Raw genomic sequence first — 8,138 nt, 5'->3', positions numbered from 1 at the left:
TAACCTCACATGTATATCGTTTATCATCTTTAACACGTTTTATTCACCATAAATCCGACTTAAATCCCAAATAATCTCATATTTGCGGGTTTTCGTCTTTAAAATCAATCCGGGTTGTAGAAATTCGATTTGTTCATATTGAGTTTCTGTAATTCGATCCTTTGATATATTCTCATCTGTCTATTATGCATGTTCGTCATTAATTTGTCATTAATTCATCATGTTTAGTTTATTTCATTCACCCCATGTCATTAATCCATCATTCTTTCATGTAATAATCCGTCTTAATTCCGTCTTATCCGTGTTTTATTGTTTTATGACCCTTAATCACATGTAATTAATCCACTAATCACTTTCATCCGAGTAAATAATTTAATCAATCGTTAAATTTACCAATAAGTGTTAACAACACGTAATTAAAAACTACACGAATTGAGTCGAGAACAGACGCAAAGAATCGCTGCGCTTATTCCAAGAGACGGCTCACCACTTTGTTCGGTTGAATTACTCCCCGAACTCCGTTTTTGCCTTGACTTTTAGTTATTTAGCTTACGTATAATTAACTATTATTCGTATTATCACCTTCTGATTTGATCGTTGATTTATTCTTTTATTCGTTCTCCCAAATTATCCGTTTTAAAGGTATTTTCGACATAAATCGCCTAATCCATTGTAATTATTGTAATTTTCTTTATTGCCATTTTCTTCATTGTATTTATTGTATCATTTGTGTGTCTTCACATGTAATTGAGCATTAAATCCTACTTCGACCTAATTGTTTGCTAAATTAATTGTTCACCGACTTAACATTAATTCATATGTTAGGATCAAAACTTGGATGTTGCATTGCATGCATATAATCGACGATATATCGAGTACGAACAACTTCCCTAATCATTAGTAGAGGCCGCTATCGAGGCGGGCGGGATTAGGTGTTCTATCAAAAGAGCTTCCTAATACGTACCCTCACCCCTTACTCCAGATCTCTGCGAACATCCGTGTTCATTGGCATCCACGAGAGTCATTCTAGACATAGAATGCTAAGGGTAACGAGTTCTTGGTGTTCATGTCTCTACTTTGTGTCTTGACATGACACGAGGTATTCGAACGGTTCCAATTTCCCATAAAAATTGGTGGCGACTCCACAAATGCAAACGCTTGTTCCCAAGCGCCCCCGTGGCCCATTGTCCACAGGGAGCAGGATGTTGGCGCTGATCTGGCTAAGAGTGAGGAGCAGGTTGTTGATGTTGCTGCTGTTTCTAAGGAGAAACAGTGATAAATATTTTCAGTTGGTATTTTGGCCCATCTAGGGGGGATGTCCATGGACAAACATTTATTTTTCTTCTTTTCCTGTTTTGGGTCAGGGAGGTTGTCCCTGGCTTTTATGAATATTTTGGCACCTTTGCCCCAGGGGGTAAAGTTTTTTATTAATATAGGCACCTGCACATTATTTTTGTTTTAATTTGTTATGAGTATTTCAACCAAGTATAGTTTTTTGCTATAATGGTTGAAGGGGTGGAAAATCCGGCCTGTCAGGAGGGCTTATATCCCCTGCCTAGCTGGAGGAGTTGGTATTCGGCCTGTCAAGAGGGCATTTAGACTGATGGTCGGGATAAAACACCCTTGCACCTGTCTTGCTGTGTCTAGCCGGTTGTAATCTGTGGCAGCAAACCTAGTCAGGTCACGCAATTATTTCATGCCTGATTGGTCCTGACTCTTTACTGTATCTGGTAGTGGTTACCAACTCGTCAGGCACGGTTAAGTACGGAATTTTTGTTTCAGGAATATACAGTAGAGTAGCCCTCAATCCTGAATATTTATTCATATAATCTTCCATTATGTATAATTGTTCAAGATTCAAAAAGTAAATAGATGGGTTAGTTGATCAGATATAAAATACAGACAAGGCATGTAAAACATGTAGTTCATCACATAGCATGTTGGGTTGAGTGGTGATTGAATTTATACCTGATTGTAGCCTGATCTTTACATATGGAATAATTTTAAATGAGTTACATTCCAGGATCTTGGGATCATTTCCCCTTCTAGCGTTTGGAGCCTGTATGCTCCTTGTCCAACAATTGAATCAATTAAGTAAGGGCCTTCCCATGTGGGAGCCAGTTTGCCTGCTGATTTTTCTTTTTTATTTGGGAATACTTTGCGTAGGACAAAGTCTCCTTCTTTAAAGACCCTGACCCTGACGTTTTTATTGTAAGTCCTGGCGACTGCTTGTTGATATGATGCCATCCTGATTTTGGCAGCATATCTTAATTCTTCTGTCAGGACCAAGTTGTCTTGCATCAGGTCTTTGTTTGCTTCAACGTTGTTCAGGCTGCATCTGGATGTTGGTACTCTTACTTCCGCGGGGATGAGCGACTTCACGACCATACACCAGGGAGTAAGGTGTTTGGCACATTGCGTTTTTGGAGTTGTCATGTCGCCCATAATAATAATGGAAGTTCTTGACCCATCCGCCTCGTCTTCTTTTTAGCTTCTTTTTTAGGCAGCTTATGACTACCTTGTTGCTTGACTCCGCCTGGCCATTAGCTTTTGGATATCCAGGGGTTGATGTTACCAGGTTGATATTCCATTCTTGGCAGAATGCTTGGGTCCTTTTCCCCACGAATTGAGTTCCGTTGTCACATACTATTTCTGATGGGACTCCATATCTGCAAATAATGTTTGTCCTGATAAAGGATATTACTTCTTTTTCGGTTACTTGCCTGAAAGAATCAGCCTCAATCCATTTGGAGAAATAATCAGTCATAGCTAGCATGAAGACTTTTTGTCCTGGAGCTACAGGCAATTTTCCCACAATATCCATGCCCCACTTTATGAATGGCCAGGGTGCGGAAATTGAATGAAGGAATTCAGATCGCTGATGTATGATTGGTGCATGAATTTGGCAGGCTTCGCATTTTGAAGAGTATTCCGGCGGTCGGCCCTCGGTGTAGGCCAAGATGTGCTTTGTCACGAGAACTTTGCTTGCCAGGCTCTTTCCTCCTTTGTGGTTGCCACAATGTCCATCATGCATTTCTTGAAGTACTAGTTTGGCTTCGTCGGGCTCCAAGCATCTCGGGTAGGGTCCGACTGCGATCTCTTGAACAAGGTGTTATTGATGATAGCATAAGTTGAAGCTCTAATTTTAAAAGCCCTTGCTTCATGTCTCCCCTGAGGCGGTATTCCTCGGAGAAACCAATCATAATAGGGTTTAGTCCAAGAGTTATTGTCTGATTGACAAGATTGACTGTTGTTTTTTCTTGATGGTTGGCTCTAATAAGTGCACAATTGGTATTTTGTCGAAAAACAGTGGGGGTGAAATTTGAACCTAGGCTGGCGAGCATCACCAGGTATTCAGTCTCTCTTGATATTTGATCTATGTCAAATAAAGCAAATTTAGCGGTAAGGTTTTTTGCATATTCTAAATACGAAATCATTTTTGCATCCTTAGCCGTATAAATTCCCTTTATTTGATTAGCAATTAATAGTGAGTCAGTTTTTACCTTGAGGTTTTGAACACCGAGGTCTAGACATACCTTTAAGCCTGCTATCAGGGCTTCATATTATGCTTCATTGTTGGTAGCTTTGAACTCACAGCTTACAGCCTGGGCTATCACGTCTCCCTGTGGTGATTTAAGTACTAGTCATAACCCTGTCCCCCTGGCGTTGGATGCCCCATCTATGAATAGGGTCCATTCTTGGTCTAGGGTTTTATTTTCTAGTTGGTTGACCTCTTTTATTAGGCCTGGTTCGAGGTTAGGGCTGAAATCAACCACAAAGTCTGCTAGGGCATGCGATTTGATCACTGCCCTGGGTTCAAAATAGATGTCATATGTGCTAATCTGTACTGACCATTTGGCCATCCTGCCTGAAAGTTCAGGTTTACGCAGGACAGATTTTATGGGCAGGTTGGTCCTGACTATAATGGGGTGACTTTCAAAATAGGGTCTCAACTTGGTACATGACATAATTAAAGCTAGAACGTATTTTTCAAGTAGTCCATACCTCAACTCAAAGATCTAGCGAGGCTTTTACTTACATAGTAGACGGATGTTGCTTTGCCCGTCTTGTTCTTTCATCGATCGCGCGATCGGCTTTGTCGTGATGATAGGTATATCTTGACAGAGGTTCTCCCTTTTACGGCATAGCCGATGGGGTGGAGATGACAAATAGGATTTTAGATCCTGAAAGGCTGCCTCATGCTCATCCGTCAACTGGAATTGTTTATTCTTCCTGAGGAGTTTGTAGAATGTTTTACATCTCTCAGAAGGTCTTGATGTGAAGCGGTTCAGGGCAGCTACCCGGCCTGTCAATTTTTGGATATCCTTGACAGACTTGGGTGACTGTAGTTCCAGGATAGCCTTTATCTGTTCAGGGCTGGCTTCTATGCCTCTCTTTGTGACCATATATCCAAGAAATTTGCCTGCAGAGACTCCAAAGTGGCACTTTGCAGGGTTTAGCTTCATGTTATACTTTTCTAATATCTCAAATGCTATTTCTAGATGCTTCACATGATCTTCTGCATTCTTGGATTTCACCACAATGTCGTTTATGTATACTTCCATGATGTCACCTATTTGGTCTTTAAACATCATGTTGACCAGGCGCTGGTACGTTGCCCTTGCATTCTTCAGGCCGAAAGGCATGGCATGTAACAAGATATATGCCTCGATGCCTAATGAATGCAGTACTCTCCTGGTCAGCAGGGTGCATCTTTATTTGATTGAATCCACTGGAAGCATCCATGAATGTCAGCATTTCGTGGCCTGCTATTGCGTCTACCATGGCATCAATATGAGGCAGGGGGAATGGATCTTTAGGACAAGCTTTGTTCAAGTCAGTGTAGTCTACACAGACTCTCCACTTTCCATTCTTTTTCTGCACAACGACTACGTTAGCCAGTCATTCAGGGTACATTACTTCCCTGATCATCCCCATATCCAAGAGTTTTTCTACTTCTTCATTTATTATGGTGTTTCTTTCAGCTGCAAATTTGCGTCTTTTCTGCTGTACAGGCTTAAAAGATGGGTCAACATTGAGCTTATGAGTAATTATATCAGCACTAATTCCAGTCATGTCAAAATGTGACCAAGCAAACCAAGATGATTTATTTTTAAGGAATTTTACCAATTCAGGCCTGACACTATCTGGTGCGTCAGAACCTATCAAAACATACCTGTCAGGGTACTTAGGGTCTAGGATTACCTCATCTATTTCCATTCTGGGAGGTGCTACATAAGTGCTCTGACAGGGTACTGTAATTGCTATGCCAGGGAACCCGCCTTGGAAGGCTTCAAGGCTCAGCTGTGTAGCATTCTGGGCATCTTGTGATCCCCTTTGATTATGGCTATGCCCTAGTCTGTTGGTATCTTGATACACTGGTGATAGGTTGATGGTACGGCCTTGACATTGTGAATCCAGGGTCTACCCAGGATAGCGTTGTAGGATGACAGGCAGTCAAGGACTCCAAATTTCTCATAAGATGAGACTCCTTCCACGTAGGTTGGGAGGTGTATTTCTCCTAAGGTGCTCCTGGTTTCACCGCTGAATCCTACTAGGACGCTAGATTTCTTGGTGATTTGATCCTCGTTTATCTTCATGGCTTTCAGTACGTCAAGCATGATCAGGTTCACTGAGCTGTCTCCATCTACCAGGATCCTTCTTACTGTGGTTGTTCCAATCTGCATAGAAATTACCAGGCCATCATGATGGACATCAGGTATGCCCACCAGGTCACAATCATTGAAAGTGATTGTTGAGACAAGATCCGCTTGCCAGGGGTGATACGATCCTTGGTGTCCTGGCTATCTTCTTTCTTCTTTGAACTTGTCAGGCCGCAAATCTGTGAACCGCCAGATATGAATTTTACTTCATAGAGTGGTGGTGGTGGAGGGAGATTACGATCCTGCTTATGCTCCTGACTTTCCTTATCTTGGTTTGCGTTCCTGCCTTTTGTCTTGATCAGATCTTTCAAGTATCTTGACTTCAGCAGGTAGGCTACTTCCTTCCTTAGGGTGAAACAATCATCCGTGGTGTGTCCAATATCCATGTGAAATTCGCACCATTTTGAATTGTCTCTTCTGGGATTTGGATTTTCTGACTTCCTGGCCCATCTAACAGATGATCCCATGTTGTCAAGTCTCTGGATTAATCCTGCAATATCAACACTGAAGTTATGTTCGGAGATAAGTGGATAAACTTTAACCTTACCTTGATATTCATAAGCCAGGTTGACTTCTGACTGATCTGGCCTGGAATATGGAGTAGGTCTAAAGTTGTTCCCTTTGTTGGTTTTCCTATTGCTCCTTTCATGATCCCTTGGTCTACTGAGTGATCCAAGTTTGTAGCTTTTATCTTCTTCCAGCCTGATGAAAGCAAGAGTCTTGGCCTGAACATCTTCGAAGGTGTGGTAGGGATACTTAGTGAGTTCGCTGTATAAGTCACTGTATGGTAGTAACCCCCGTCTCGAATGCCTCCACTTTCTTTGTTCAACGTCACACCTGGGTATAGACACTTTCTCTTGGTTGAATCTTGCAAGGATTGTCCTGAGAGTTTCATCAGGCTTCTGTGTAACTCGGTAAAGGTCACTGGATCGTTTCTCCAACTCCCTGCTACTTACAAACTTCTGGTTGAAATTGTTGATCAGGTTGGCAAGGGAATGGATGCTGCCAGTTGGCAGGTTGATGTACCATTGCAGGGCAGGGCCAGTCAGGGTCGTTCCAAATCCCTTGCACATGCAAACTTATCTGAACTCGCTGGGAATAGATGCAGCCAACATTTTCTGCTTGTAAAGAGCCACGTGATTTTGTGGATTCGTGGTTCTATCATAGACCCTCATGGATGGAATTGTGAATTTTTTTGGTAGGTCTACTTTTGCTATTTCGTCTATGAAAGGCGAATCAGCATAGCTATCAGGGGCAGCTTCTTCCATGCTGGCAGGTACTCCTGGTATTTTATCGAATTTTTCATTAAGTTTCTTAATCTCCTGAACTACTGCCATCATGATGGCTGCTGCAGATTCATCAGGTTTCTCTTTATCATCATCTTTTGGTTCATCATCACCATCTACGTTAATGACTTTAGGAATACTTGGGCTCCCAAAGCTGGAAAATCAATGTTCTTAATGATTAATGAAAACGGGGTTCCTGGTTGGAATCTAGAGCCTGCCCCTTGGGTTTTTTCCAATTTTTGCTTCAGGCCGACTCGATTCTTTCGGTTGCGGGATTTACTGCTTGATTTGGGCCACTTTTTCTTTCAGGCTTTCCAATTCAGCGATTTTTTGGAGAGCTGCATTCAATTGTTCTTCAACGGTGGGTTAGGCCATTTTTGTAGGTTTTTGAGTTTTTGTAAGATAAGAAAAAAGGATTTAAAGAGCTAGATGCCCCACGGTGGGTTAGGCCGTAGCCAATTGTTTTGTGTGGATTTTGCGCAGGGCCAAATCAGGTCAGGGTGAAACTGTGTAGGGTCAACTAGCTCTAGGTAGTTTGTTGGTCAGGTCGTCAGGGTATAATAACAAGCTGTAAAAGAAATAATAATAATAACAAGACAAGCAATTTTGTACGTGGAAAACCCTTGAATGGGAAAAAACCACGGGCACCAAGCCAGGAGAGGATTTCACTATGTAATTTGGGAGAATAATTATATGATAATAACAATGTTTATATTTCTCTATGTATTTCGTATGTTTCTTCTTGCGTATGAATGAGATCCCTTCTGAAATCTTCAAAGTGTTCCTTATATTGTCTTCTTCCCTGAACGGCTGCTTGATCTGGTATTAAAGGCAGAATATTCTCCATAATTACCAGTAATAATTGCTAAATATCTCCCCCTTAATTATCGCATTTACCGCATAATCTTCACATTTAATGCTGCGTATATAATTCCTTTATAACACGCGTATATGGTCTAATATCGTCCTGATATTTTGACCGTTGTCCTCTCCATGGCCTGGCGCCTATCTTCATGTGCCCTGATAGCCTAGCACCCTGACAGCCTGGCAGTCAGGTTCAGGTGAGATACTCATCAGGAAGGTCTGCGGATTTCCAGGCCTAACAAGCATCATTTGAAGGTTAGAGGTCTCCTTCCTAGTGAGGCTGAGGTTTGGGTTCCAAAAAGTAGTCCAATCAGTGCCAATTGGT

Source organism: Silene latifolia, chromosome X (genome assembly GCF_048544455.1).
Source record: "Silene latifolia isolate original U9 population chromosome X, ASM4854445v1, whole genome shotgun sequence".
Taxonomy (NCBI): domain Eukaryota; kingdom Viridiplantae; phylum Streptophyta; class Magnoliopsida; order Caryophyllales; family Caryophyllaceae; genus Silene; species Silene latifolia.
The sequence above is the reverse complement of the archived record's forward strand: the minus strand, read 5'-3'. Positions refer to the sequence as shown.